This window comes from Propithecus coquereli, unplaced genomic scaffold (genome assembly GCF_000956105.1).
Source record: "Propithecus coquereli isolate 6110/MARCELLA unplaced genomic scaffold, Pcoq_1.0 Scaffold224, whole genome shotgun sequence".
Lineage (NCBI taxonomy): Eukaryota > Metazoa > Chordata > Mammalia > Primates > Indriidae > Propithecus > Propithecus coquereli.
Window position 1 is genome coordinate 31,616 of NW_012147634.1, and position 14,754 is coordinate 46,369.

The following is a 14,754-nucleotide window of genomic DNA, read 5'->3' on the forward strand; positions in this document are numbered from 1 at the left end:
TAGGTCTTCCATAAGCTAATCTTTTTCTACTAACCTCACTTGGGTTCCTCTCTCCCTCCTGCTTCCTGCCCTTGCCACACTGGCCTCCTTTCTGTGCCTTGGTCACATTAAGGATGGGATGCCTGAAACACTCTTCCTTGGAACCTGGCTAGCACCCTCCCATCTGTCGAGTCTCTGCTTAAGCGTCAGAAGAGCCTCCCCTGACAGTCACACTCCAAGTACCCCGCTACAATTACTATTTATCACATCACCCCATTTCTTTCCTTCATAGCATTTATCACTGTCTATGATCTTCTTGATGATCTGTGTACTTGTTTATTATCTTTCTCTACCAGGGTGTAAGCTAGATATTTTTACCGTCTTGTTCATGACTGTTTTCCAAGACTTAGAGCAGTATCTGATACAGAGAAAATGCACACAAATATTTGTTGAATGAGTAAACGACCAAATGAGTCCAGGCTTCTTGATTCCAGGCCAGTGCTCCTTCCTTCACTAGCCCCCACTACAATATACGGCATGCAACATACTTGGGATATTGAAACAGAAATGTTGCCCCCCCAAAGCTGGTAGAGTCAAGAGAATAGAAAATTGGGAAGAAGAGAGAAAACCCAAACACAGGCTGAGAAGCATGGAAATCAGTGATTAAGTCTGGACTGTGACCTGTGCCAAGATAACCAGTGAATGTTTCTTGATTTACCCACAAACATTGTAACGGACTCTTATTACACATAACAGCAAATTCCAAAGCAGCAGCGATAGAAGAAAAGATTGAAGGCAAAGGAAGCAAGCCCTGGGAAGAGAAAGTGGTTTTTAGACAATAGTTTCTTCATCTCAGCATTTTTTTATGGATTTCAAATAAGTGGTACTGATATTTTTATTTGCATATTTTTGACAATAAAAGTGATCTTGCTTATCTCTTTTCAAAATGGAAATGATTAAAGCACACTTGTAAGTTGTCCTTGCTATTTTATCTTATAAGCGTAATGGTTACCACCCCAGTCTAGGTGGCATATTCTGAAGCATCTGGAAGCTTTCTCTCCAAAAAATTTATCCTGCCCATTTTGCTTAAATTTCCCATAAGTAGCCAAATGGAGCTTTAAGAAGCTAACAATTAATATCAACCAATCCTCACTGAGAATTTACTGTATGCAAGCCTGTGAGCCTTGAACACACACATAGATTTTGAGAACCTTGAGGAAAGGCTCTGCGCTCTGTTCACTTTAGTGTCCCAGGGTCAAGGATATAGTAGACCCTCACAAAATATTTTCTGGCAAATGAATAAATATATGGTGTTATCCTAGGTACTTGGGAAACAGTCACTGTCTTCAGGGTGCATAGCAGATGTTCAATAAATTTTTAAAATATAATGGAGGAGCAGATAGGAGATTGTAACACAAAGTAGTATAGGGTGAATGTCCCAAAAGAAGTAAAAAATTTGGAGGAAATTATGGCTTAGCAGAGAGATCAGGGAGAGCTGTATGAGGGGAAGTTTATGAGCATAGAAAAGATGGGCACTCATTATGGAAGGAGTGAATGCATTTTGCCAAAGGACAGACAAGTCCAAGCAAAAGCAGAGGCAGGAAAGCATAGTGAGTGTAGGATTCATCAGGAGAAGAAAAACCAAATGTCTGGAGCACCAGATTGAGAAGACTGGGCTGCGGAGGCCTTGGACCCCAGTAGACCCCAGTAGGGTGTGCAAGAATTCCATGAGCCTTCATCCCACCTTGCTGGAAGTAAATTCGCTCTGCTGTTTGGGCTCTCTCTCTCTCTCTCTTCCCCCCCCTTCCTCTCTCTCTCTCTTCCTCAATATCTCAGAGACTTTTGTGGTTCCTTGAAAAATAGGGGAACTACTGCTAATTTTTTGCACATCATGGTGGTCCTATTGTCAAAGTTGTCACAGACTCTTGAATGACAGCGACTCTGCTTCTATGCTCTTTTTTGGGATGTAGGCATCTTTCTTCACAATGGGAGCCCTGTTGCCAAGGTTACAGCCTCCCAAGAGGCCGCTTGAAGGCCTTATCTTCTTCCCCAGGTACTGCCAGGAGTAGGACCCGGCTTCCGATGTCTGTGGAAACCAACACTCTTTCCTAGTACAGGGCAGTCTGCTTCTCTCCCTGCTCCGTCTGCCTCTGCTTGCCTTCTCCAGCACAATCCACTTCAGAAACACGAGCTCCTGCAGACCAGACACCAGGCAGGGAGAGTAGGAAGTTTGCTTTCAAACTTCTGCCACAAACTGCCCTGAAGCAAGGCAGCAATCGGCCTGCCTACTTGCTTGGAATAGGGGAGGAAGACACTGGCAATACAAAGCCCAGATTAATAGTTCCGTAAGTTATCCTACACATGCTTAATTGGGTGGACAATGGGAAGGCACTGAAGGTTAATGAATAATGTATTCATACTTTATTGTTCACTTTTTTCTTCCATTAGGTGAAGGATAGAGGGAAAGATGAAAAGCCAAAAGAAAACATGGTGGAGGATGCAAGAATTTGGAGATTTGGTGACATGGTCTTCTGGGGAGCTCATCTGTCAGGGCCAGCTGATACCAGCTGCCGCCTCCTTTTCCCTCACTTCGTTTAATCACGGCTGACGCAGGCGTCCCTAGGGTTTCTTGTTGCAGCTAGGTGGGCACCAACTGTTCATTTTTTCCTGGTCGTTATATTAACTTTGAAGGCAATTTTGGGGGAGTTTTTACCTAAGACTATTTTCAAATAGGACTTCTGTGTTGGGAGAAATTCACTAGGTTTCAAGTAACAGAAACCCAGAAAAAAAGTGACTTAAAGAAGTAAGGATCTTATTATTTTTATTTACATCTGGACATAGGAAGTCGAGGGCTGATTCGGGGGCTTCCTGAAGCCCCAGGATTCTTCTGTATTTCCATTCAACAGTCCTTGCCGTGTTCTTGGGGCCCCAAGGCCACAATATTGTTGCTGCAACTCCAACACCGTGTATCTAGGAGGAAGAGGGGTAAGGGCAAAGGATCCAGGCAGCGGAGTCTATCTGCCTTGTAAATAGCCTTTGCAGAAGTTCCATGTGTTGGACCTTCCCTTATATGAATATTTCATTGGCCAGAACTGTGTCACATGGTCACTCATAGACACACAGGGGGCAGGGAAATTAAGTTTTCAGCTGGGCACATTGCCACTCTGGGAAAAATTGAGGTTTTGTTTGTAAAGAAGAAGGAGGAATGGATATTGAATAGACACCTACCAAGGACTGCCACATTCCAGACCATTTTGTCCTTTTATCCAAGTTAACGTGCCTTCTGGGAGAGTAAACCAAGGTTTAGCAAATACAAGTAAATCTTCTATAAACCCTTCTCTCCTCTGTATGTCCACCCAAATGCATATAAGTGAATTTTGTATTGGTACTTCATATTATGCATATTACAGTTTTCCTCCATTAGCATAGATCATCCAGAATTGACTATATGTGTGGATGCATAAATGTAGTTATTTACACAGCTGCTTCTAACGGCCAGTTCTTTATTAAGCATCTTTTAGTGCTTTCTTCTTCCTTCTACATTTCTATGCGGACCATCATCTCATCTCTATCAGTACTTCAGCAAACACTAATTTCCAACTCCCATATCTTTATGAGCCAGTCCTCGCTCATGACCGAGTAGCCCTAAACATCCAACTTTATTCAGAATAAAAAATGAGTCTTCCAGGTGCCCTAAATTCAACATGCCTGAGTGAAATCACTGTCTTTCCCTCCCAAACTTTTATGTCCTCAGTGAACACATGTGCCCACGCCAGAAATCTGGAGTCGTTCCTGAACCCTCCCTCACATTCCTTCCTCCCCATGACCGTTTGATGTTACAGTTCTGTCCAGATAGTGTACTGAAGAGTCTCAAATGAGTCTTCGTTCTAATCCATTGCTACCTCTTGGGTTCACCTAGTTTGGACTAGTTGTTTTTAGCTATATTGTTGCCACATGAATATCTAACCATTAGATTTCTTTAATAACTGCTTATAATCCAGGACCTGCCACTCTCTGTGGTCATTTTTAAATCATTGTTTTTTCATTTGGATGACATTAAAAAATATATCAACAATCGTGGATCACCTCAGTGGCTGCCTTAGAGCTGAGCACTGGCAATTGATTTCAGTGCTGCACACGCATTTGTGTTTTCATTGTACCAACAGGCATTACTATAATTATTAATAGCTGGCATAAAAAGACAGAAGAATTTTGTACCCCAAAATGAGGCATCTGGAATAGGTAAAGTTCAGTGAAGTCACTGTCTTGTTATATTAATAAAAGTTTTACCCTAGTTCAAATAAATAAAACCATCATGCGGTCCAGGTGTCATAAGTTGCTCAGTTCAAAAGAACCAGTACTGTGACAGTCAGTCCAATGGTAGGAGTGCACATTTATTTCCGTACAAGTCATCTGTCACGTTGAATTAATACATTGATTTGAATTTTATTGGTTTTTTTAGTGTGAATTTAACATGCAACATTTTTATAGTTGCAAAAGAGCTATAAGCATAAGATGCTTGCACCTAGTTTAAGTTTGTATATATCTAAATAACAATATACTAAAAAAAATATCTAAGTGGAGTTTTAGGTCTATGAGAACTTTTCCTTTTAAAGACGATGCATGTATCACTCAAATGGGCTAGGCCAGGATTTATGTAAAGAGCTGAACAGTAAGTATTTTAGACGTTAGTGGCCAGTCATTGCCACAACTCCCAACTCTGATGTAGCGTGAGGCAGCCATTGACAATATGTAAACAAATGAGCATGGCTGTGTTCAATAAAACTCTGTGTACAAAACCATGCAGCAGGCCAGATTTGGACCCCAGCTGTGGTTTGCCAACCCCTGGCCTAGAGAACACAATCCAAGTTCTTTGGCTTGATGCACAGCCTGTTCACCTCTCTAGACTCATCTACCCGCTATTCTAAACATTCTCCGTTTTCTAGCCATATGGAACTACTTGCGTTTCCCAAGCATGTCACCCTCTCCCACAATTCCACGCCTTAGCAAATGCTCCCTGAGACGTCCTTCCGTATCTTCTTAAACTATCACCTGCTCACTCTTTAAGATAAAACTTAAAAATCCTCTCTTCCTAGAAGCCTTCTCTGGCCACTTGGGACTGAGTTTATTCCTCTTTATACTCACTCTGTGCTTCCAAAACACTTCTGGGAAACTTATTTGTATTGCAATTGGCGATTTACTTGACTATCTGACGATCTGTTGAGAGGGAAGAGGGAATCCTTTCTTTCTTTTCTGCAGCTCAAGCTACTCCACCTATTACCTCCAGCCCCCACATTTAGGGGGTTGATGGAGACAACAGACGGAAACAAGAGAGCACGTGAATTCCACACTGACTTCTTATTTACCCAAAGAAACTGAGAAAAAAAAATCCCAGAAACATCTGAGTTTTCCTTGAATTGGCAAAGTTAGGCATTCTTCCATTTGTTGTAATGAGGGCTTGTGAGCTAAGGTCAGTTTTGAAAAAATAAAGGAAGTTTTATGTTTGCACATCTGGGTTTTGTGACTGCAAACTTTATGTCTGTTATAGAAATTATTTAACTGTGACGAATGGAGGGAGTCCGTTGAAAAATAAGAGGCAAAGAAGAAGAAAAAGAAGAGAACATGTGCGTGCTTGGGGTAAGGGTTGAGTTGGGGGAACATAACCAACTCGGCCGTGACCCCGAGTGCCGGGCAGAGTGAGATCTGAGGACTCAGGGGCCAGCGATGCTGTACTTTCTCTCTCCCTTTATCTCTTGGCCCCTCCTTTGCTTCTCCCTGTTCCCTTCCTCTATTTCTACCTTCTCTATATGTTTCTACCCTGCCCTGTCTTCTACTGAGCTAGCTATAATGTAGTACTGAAGTAAATATTGTATTGTTTATTTACATTATCTCTTTGCTACTCTAAACTTTTGATGTAGCTCAGTTGATCCTTTTCTTCTTAAAGTAAGAACAAAATAATAACAATTTTGATGTCGCTTTTAAATTTTAGAAATTTAAATATTTTTCTATATCATTTGCAAATAAAAAAAAATGATTTCCACCACAGTTACACATTTTAGTAAACACTCAAATCATAAAAATACAAAGTATTACTCTTTTGTCTATTTGATAATATAATTATTTTACTTAAGGGAAAAAGTATATTAAAAATGGAGTGATTTTATTAATCCATGAATGATTAACGTTGAAAATCCTACCAGGAAAGGAAAGTTATTATTTCAAAACGGGTTAATGGGATAAAATCAGGAGAACTCCTCGGGGCCATCACCACTACCAGCACACGTGCAAATACGCATACATGAGACAATAGATATGAATTTCTCAAACAGAAAAACATCTTTGAAATCTTAAAGTAAGTTGTAATTTTAAGGTTTAGGGAGTAATCATGTCTTAGTCTGGACTACTATAACGAAGTATCATAGACTGAGTGGCTTATAAATAGCAGAAATATATTTCTCATAGTTCTAAAGACTGGAAATCTTAGATCAGGGTGCCAGCATGGTTGGGTTCTGGTGAGGGCCCTCTTCCGGGTCGCAGACTGCCATCTTCTCATTGCAGCTTCATATGCAGGAGGAGAATGAGAGAACTCTCCGGGGTGCATTTTATAAGGGCACTAATCACATTAATGAGAGCTCCACCCTCATGACCTCATTACCTTTGAGAGGACCCACCTCCTAATATCATTCCACTGAGGGTTAGGACTTCAACATATCAATTCAGGTGGGGAGTGGGGGACAAAAACATTCTGTCAACTTCAGATCCTAAGATCCTTGACAAGATCTTTGGTCATGCCTTTTTCTTTTTGTAATTTAGGTCTTTCTGTGGGAGTGTCAATATTACATAGACACTTATGCACTAGACACAGGTTACATATATATCACTATTATTTATGAAGGGAATGGGAAATGACATTGGGCACATTTCATTGTTAAGATTTTTTATTATTTGGGAAATGTTAATGCTAGTCATCTAATTGTCAAAAATCAAACTTTTTTGCCCTAAGTAGCTCCCATTAGATGATGATGTTAGTGATTTTATGCAAACATGTTGACATTTTACCATATTATATTTCTGACAGGGTCCAAACTTCAGGCAATCTTTTTCATAAAGAAGACCTAGGGTCTTCCTTTAGTCAGCACATGGCTTTAGTGGTTCTTCTCTGGAAACGTCATCATCATCATCATCACACCACTGACAACTTGTTGTGTGTCAGACATTGCACACGGAGCAACTCAGTGCTCGCAGCAACCGTGGAAGATGAGTTCTGTGATTGCCTGTGTTACAGATGTGGAAGCAGATAAGGAAAGGTTAAGCAACTTGCCCGAAGCCACACAGGTGGGAAACGGTAGGGCCCGGACAACATCCCCAGCAGTCTGGCCCTGAGGTCATGTGCTTCACCTCCACTCTCTACTTCCTCCCAGGATTCTAATCCCTGAGAATGCCTAGTTCTGCTAAATGTCGCAGGACAGTCATCCCCCATTGGTGTCTATTTATGATCTATATCCACCTTTCATGAATAAAACCAATAAAACTTTGTACAAATGATCTGTGCAAATGTCTCTTGGCATTAAGATGGCTCATGAGGAAATAGAAATTATACTTTGCAGCCCTTGTCTGGTTTCCTCAGTAATGGATTATATCCACAGGATATGAACTCAATAGGTTGAAAAAGTGAAAGAATCATCATCAGTAACAGCACAGCTGACATCATATGGCTCCCGATGTGACACAACGAGGACACGACATCACCTATGTGAGAGTACTGCCAAAAACGTTTCAAGTAAATCTAATCACGAAGAAACAATCAGACAAACACATGTTAAAGGACATTCTGCAAAGCAACTGGCCTGGACTCTGAAAGGCATCAATGTCATGAAAGACAAAAAGGCTGAGAAGCTCTTTCAGATTGATGGAGACGAAAGAGACAGGACAACAGAATGCAATGCATGGTCTTTGTTTGGATCCTGGATCAGGGGAAAAAACAACTACAAAGGATGTTATTTGGACAAATGGGAAATTTTGAATATGGACTATCTGTTAGATAAAGTTACTAAGCGATAATTATATAATGATCGTATAGGAGAATGCCTTTGCTTTTGGGAGAAAGGTGAAATATCTACACACACACACACACACACACACACACACACACAGACACATATAGATCGAGAGAGGGAGAGAGAATATATACACCAGATATATACATATATACACACTGTATATAAAGTTAACAGAATGTTAACAATTACTGAATCTAGATGAATGATAAATAGGTCATTATTGTACTATTCTCACAACTTTTCTGAAAGTTTGAAATGTTAATAATTAAAAAGTATATACGGGAGTGGAGAAAGATTGGGAATATAGATCAAGCAAGATTAATCCAGAGTTGGTCGTTACTCAAGCTTGGTGTCGAGTACATAGAAGTTCATTAAATTATTCTGTCTACTTTTTTTAGACGTTTGAGATTTTTCCCCAATAAAAAGTTTTTAAAAAGGGAATGATTCAGTCAGATTCCATGGTGCTGATTCTCAATAAATATTCGATGATGATATGCTGCATGACGGATTATTTCTCTACCTTTCGTTCCCACTCATCCCCTGCCCCGGCTACCATTTTCCCATGCCTGGGCCCTGACCCCACCCCGCACTTATTACCCAGCCTGAAGCCAAAGCGATTGGTTTTTTTTTTAATGCAAAGCTGATCATACCAGGCCCTGGCTGAAACCCTTCAGAGTCTATCCATTGTTTCAGGAGGAAATTTTTCACCTACACTCAGCTTGGGCCCTCCTCACTCTCCAGCTCCTTACCTGGGGTCTGGCCCTGGGGCAGTCTTAGGTCTCTAGTTCTCCCCCAGCTTCCCTACCTCTACTTGGAGGATTGTCCCTCGGAGGAGAATGCTCTTTTCTCTCTTTACCTAGTTAGTGCTTATTCATTCTTCCAATATCAGTTCAAATATCACTTTTTCATGAAATCCTTCCCTGGTCTCTCTGCTTAGGGTAAAGCCCCCAGTATGGGCTTTTGTGACAGCAGGCCCATTTCTCTGGCAACATCCCAGTTGGACTTATAAGCCTCCAGGATCGGACTGATGCTTTCTCTCTCACTAGGTTGCAAGCTCTCTGGGGTCTGCTTTGCTCACCATTGTGACCACAGTAGGTGCTTGATATGCACACACACTTTTTATGCATTTTTAACTAATAGCTTTTTTCCCACTAAAAATATTTAGAATTTTTGTCTTTACAGAATTCTTTTGTACCTGTCTTAAAAAGGACAGGAGATTGTCTCCTGAAGCTTAATTTTAGTTCTTAAATTGATTTGATCTCCTCTGATAATATAGAAACATTATTGTCATAATGCTCCTTGAAAAATTGGGTAAGTCACTTGGCTTGTGTTTCCTTTCACAATCAATATGACTTCATGCAAAATGATGCAGCAGTTCACATCATCCTGTCAGCCCCCGTCAAGGAAATATTGTTTTTCCCAAATTAAAATTGTGAATCAACTCACAGGAGGATGTTGTCAAATAAACAAAGAATCATTGCTTATATTATGCTGCCAAATTTTTGATAAGCTTAATTCCTCTAAATGCATTTAACTTTAATGAAGAGTAATACAATTTAATAACAACATAAAATAGAATCATTTATCTTCCTGGTCCTAGACATTGGGCAGATGTCTTCCTCTTAATAAATTGTTTCAAAATGCAAAAGTTTTTTTTCCTTCTCCTTCAGATCTTTTTCTTCCTATTTTTATATATGTGGCTTGGGGAGTGATCTATAGGTACATGTTTAATTAAATCACTCATCAGGCTATAGTGCTTATGGTTGGAAATCTCTGGGATTTGTTGTTTTGAGTTTCCGAGGCAATGATATTTATGTAACCCAATAAAATTAGGTAATTATTAGTATATTAGTCAAGATTATTTCACTCGCAAGTGACATAAAACCAAACTCAAATAGACTTAAGCAACAAAGGGAATTTACTGGCTATATACCTAGGGAAACCAAAGGTGGACACTGGTTTCGAGGGCTCAGCTGAGGTTGATAGGGGTCTCTCCCATCTCCTGGCTTGCTTTCCTCTGTGCTAGCTGCATTCCCAGGTAAGCTCTCTCCTTCACAGGCAACAAGGGAACGCTCATGAAGCAACACGGTGAGTTATTCATTGGTATCAGGTGACCTTCTGATATTCACAAATCAGGCGAAGGGCTCCAGTTGAGCCCAAACTGGGATTTAGAGTGTGCTGAGAGTCTAATTCGTGTGATGTGAATTTTCTTGGCTTAGGGCGAGGTTTCCTTAGGGGCCAGGGGGAGGGGTGCCGTGCAACGTGGGAGGCGTCGCTTGGTGCTGTGTCTCCCACCATGGTACCAGGACTAGTTTTTGAACCTCTGTGGAACTTAGAGCTATAACAGAGGGTGAAATAGTTGCTTTTTATGAAGAATTGCATATGATGGGAATGAACACAGCTTTGGTGCATTAGTGGTAGCTATAAAATGCTCCCAGGTGGCAACATCAGTGCAAGACAGGACAATATCTCACAGAGAAGCACTGCTGAGTCCAAAGGCTACAGTTTCCGTTCTGAACACCTCTGGAGACTCCCGGAGCTACCTGGTCCCTGGGCCATGGGGCCGGAGTGATGTGGATTACAGAAAGAGTAGATTTAGCACCTTGTTTTTTGGATGGTGTCTCTAATTAGTTTCATAGGGATAGATTACATGACTCCAAAAGGTTACTTATAGGGACCGAAACAATGCAAAAGGCATTGTCATCATTAAATCAGAGTAAATGAATGTGAGGATACAAAGAAATAAGGTATTGTGTGTTGACAAATGTATCAATTTGGTGAGACACATAAAACGGGCAGCCTATGCAGAAAGCCGGTGGCATCGTCACAGGATGTTTCTCATGTACTGCCCGTGAGGAAGCCATGTCATTGCTGTGCGAGGGCCTCCAAAGAGAGCACCGGAACGGGAAGAGCCATTTCAGACAGGTTAAAATAACCAAGCAACATTAAGATTCCTCTCACTGAGAGTACTCTCCCTATATAACCTCTTCTCTGGTTAAAACATTAAAAAATGCTAAAAGGTATATATAACCCGATTGCAGGGATTTATACACTCCGATCAGTCATGTGGCCTGCAACAGTTAACTGTGAATTGTTGTCTACGTAAAAGCCTCTGTTACTTTTGTTTGTATAAATTCAGATCCTAAATAAAACTGCTGCTAGCCAAATGCTCATTAAAGTAGACCTAAAATTCCAAATGAAAAGTTATTGATTTCAAAAGGGTAAACACAACTAAGATTCTAAAAATCACTTGAGGTTATTAAATTGCCAATTTAGTTACTGTTATTATGCTTTTTAATATCTTGGTCGTTTGTTAGGTAAACTGTATAGGGTATAACATTTGAAATGAAACAGAAAGATATTGGCCAACAGTTTTTTTCCACAGACATTCAAAAATTAATGGTCTGCTGAAAAATGGTGATGGGTTTTGGTCTCCCTTGCCCCAAATTCCTGGCTCTCAGAAAAAAATATAGCCTACTTAATGTCTAAGGGAAGGAAGGATTAGGATGGGGGACAGATGATAAATTTTTAGCCACCAGTATGTAGCCCAAAGAGCCTGACTTAGTCCTATCACATTTCCCATGTATATTTATGTACTATACCATTTGGGTATTATAATAAAAATTTTTATCTGTCTCTGGAGGCAAAATTGAGTTATATATTAAATGGCTATTTTCTTTGTTTTCTGCTTAGGTATGCATGTAATGTGGTAGCATAATATATATTCCACACTTGTTTCATTCCTGCAGAGAGATAATATTTTTGCAGCTGACAGAGTGAAGACATCCTATGCTTCCAGAATAAGAGAGAACATATTGGCAGGATAAAATACAGATGTTCCCGTTGTTTTTTCTACCTCACGGTTGTTTTCAGTAGAGGTTAACTTTCATGAGCATATTTCCTTGTCCTTGTTTGGGCAGTTGAACACAGAAGTACATAGTAAATTGAGGATTGTAAAAGATGGTTTCACGGAAAATATTTCAAAATGTGTTTAGAGGGGAGAAAGTAACTTAAAAACTCATTCCTCCCAAGAAAAGATCTTTTCATAAGAATGTTGAAATCAAAATAACTTTCCTATTTCTCTACAAGGAAGGAATTTGAAGTATATCCAATTTTTCTTTTAAAGAATTTTGTCTTAAGTGAGAAACAAATATAAAATTTCTCTTATCACAGTTTAGGAAAAATAAACAGAAAATTCTGTATCCTAATCATGTTTGATGCCTTCCTCTTTCCTATTCTAGAAAGAAACAATCCAAGGAATCTAAAAGGGATATAACAAAATCATTTGTGTAACATCATCGTCAACTGCTTACCTCTATCCATGAAGCCGAGGAGTTGTAGCTGGAAGTGGTAGAGGTGGGAGTGGATGGAGGGAACTCTGATGAGCCATTATTTACATTTGCCTATTCATGCTGGAAAAACAAATTCTTCCTCTGTAAAGATAAGAGAAACATTATCAGATAAATTAAGAAATCCAGCGGTTCAAATGAGGGGAATCAAATGTGAGCACTCAGATTAAATAACCTCTAGTAAAACAGAATTGCTGTAAAATAAAAGGATTTAGGGGGGAAAAAGCTAATTTTCTCAGTCAGATTCAAAAGGATCCTGAATTAATTTCTTTTAAAGTGCATATGTCCACAAAAAAGCAAAAATCCAGACACAAAAAATAGATCTTGAAAATAAAAAGAAGACTAATTACGAGTCATTCTTCCAGAATGCAGAGCATAAACTTCAAGAGTTGGGAATTTAAGAGGAAAGTCAAGAGGCAGAAAAGATTGGAGCAGAAGAAGCAGTATTGTTGTCATAGGAGTTTCAGAAGGACAAAACAGTATGGATGAATGAAAGCAATAATCAAAGAAATAAAAGAAGATAATTTCTCTGAGTTGAAGAATTCAGTCTTCACATGGAGAAGGCTTACCAAAGACTGGGCAGGTATAATGAAAAAAGTCATATTCAGGTTGTTCAACATATTTTGAATAAAGAACAAATGCTAGAAGCAGCCAATTGGGAAAAAGAGATCACACCCCCTAAAAAAAAGTTTAAATGACATTGGACTTCTTGTTTGCAACACCAATGCTAGAAAACATCAGAGAAAACGTATGGCCTCTGAAGGAAAGGCATTATGTTCTGATAATTATATGCCAAACCAAACTGTTATCTAATGCAATGGCAACTTAAAGCCTTGTTCAGATTTGCAAAAATTCAGAAATTGTATGACTCAGATATGCTTTTTTAGAAAATATAACTTAAAGTAGACCTTTCAGTGAAAGCTAATCAAAATAATTTTAGAAAGGCATAGACATGTTTTACAAAAAATAGCAGTGAGCAATAAAAACTTAGATTTAAGTCAAATGAATTGTTTGTGAAGTGGTTGTAAAACCAAGTACAATTTATAATAAAAGATTTAAAAAGAAAAATGTATAATATATACTTTAAAAGGCCCAAGGTTCCCTAAAGGTGTGTGGTGAAGAGAAAGGTGGGGAAAGAGGAAGTAAATTATGACAGTTTTTATCTTGGGTACATATATGTAACTACATTCTTGATATTGATGAAGAATAAATTGAAACATGTTTTTAAAAATTTTAAACAAAACAAATTTTAAATGAGACCATTGTAGAAGCTAGAAAAAGAAACACAGAAAGTATTATTATTCCAAAAGATGGAAAATGTGTGTGTAGGGAGAAAGTGACAATAAAACGTAATTAAAAGAATCCATGGGGTAAAATAGAAGGAATATATCAATTAAGTTCATCTATTGCAACTTTACTTATAGGCCATGATGAAGTACCTGCTATTGGATTTACTCTCTCACTAAAATTAAACAAAATATGACATTGGAAAATAGTGAAGGTCTAGCATCTTAGAGAGACAGGAAATACATGAGGCGAGCACCACGTTCAACCTGATTTTGTGTCTGGGGGCATTTTTCTGAATGTAGGGCACAGAGAATTGGAGCCCAAGTGAAGATCATTAGTGTTATTGAATTTAGGAGGCAGAAATTGAAATGCAGGGCTGTAGAGGCAGCTAGAATTTTTAGGATAGGATTCCAGAGAGGAGGGAGCAGTACAGAAAAAAGGTCTTAGAAGTTTGAGTGGGGATTCTTAGCTCTTTGGCTAAGAGCTGGTCTGGGCTTTGCGTGTGTAGGTGGAGATTTTGCAGGACCTCAAGATTCTGCAAGATAGAAGCTACTATGGAGCTAAATATTAGAAATGCCAGAGCTCTGCAGTGCTAAGAGATATTGGAGTTCTGGTCCAGCCATAGTTGAAAGACTTCACCAAGCACATCATTTCATTCAGTTGAGAGCCTAGAAAGACAACCCTTTGGAAAAAAGGAGTAAGATCCTATCCAAGGATTAAGGTCAACATTGATATAGACTAGCCCAAACAAAGCATAAAATAAAGCCTGAAGGATTAAGCGAATGAGCCAGTTGTGCAGTGCTGACCAGAACAAAACATTCTACTCTTGAAAGGGAGACAACATAATCCAGACTATCTACAGTATATCATGTACAACATTTGACATGCAACAGAAAATTACCACATATGCAAAGAAGCAGGAAAATGTGACCCATAATTAAGATAAAAAAATCAGTCAATAGAAAGAGATCCTAGGATGACTCAGATTTTGCAGTTAGAACATAGTTTTTAAAATGATTGTAAACATGTTCAAGGATTTAAAGGAAAACATGGATAAAATGAATGAACATGTGGGAAAT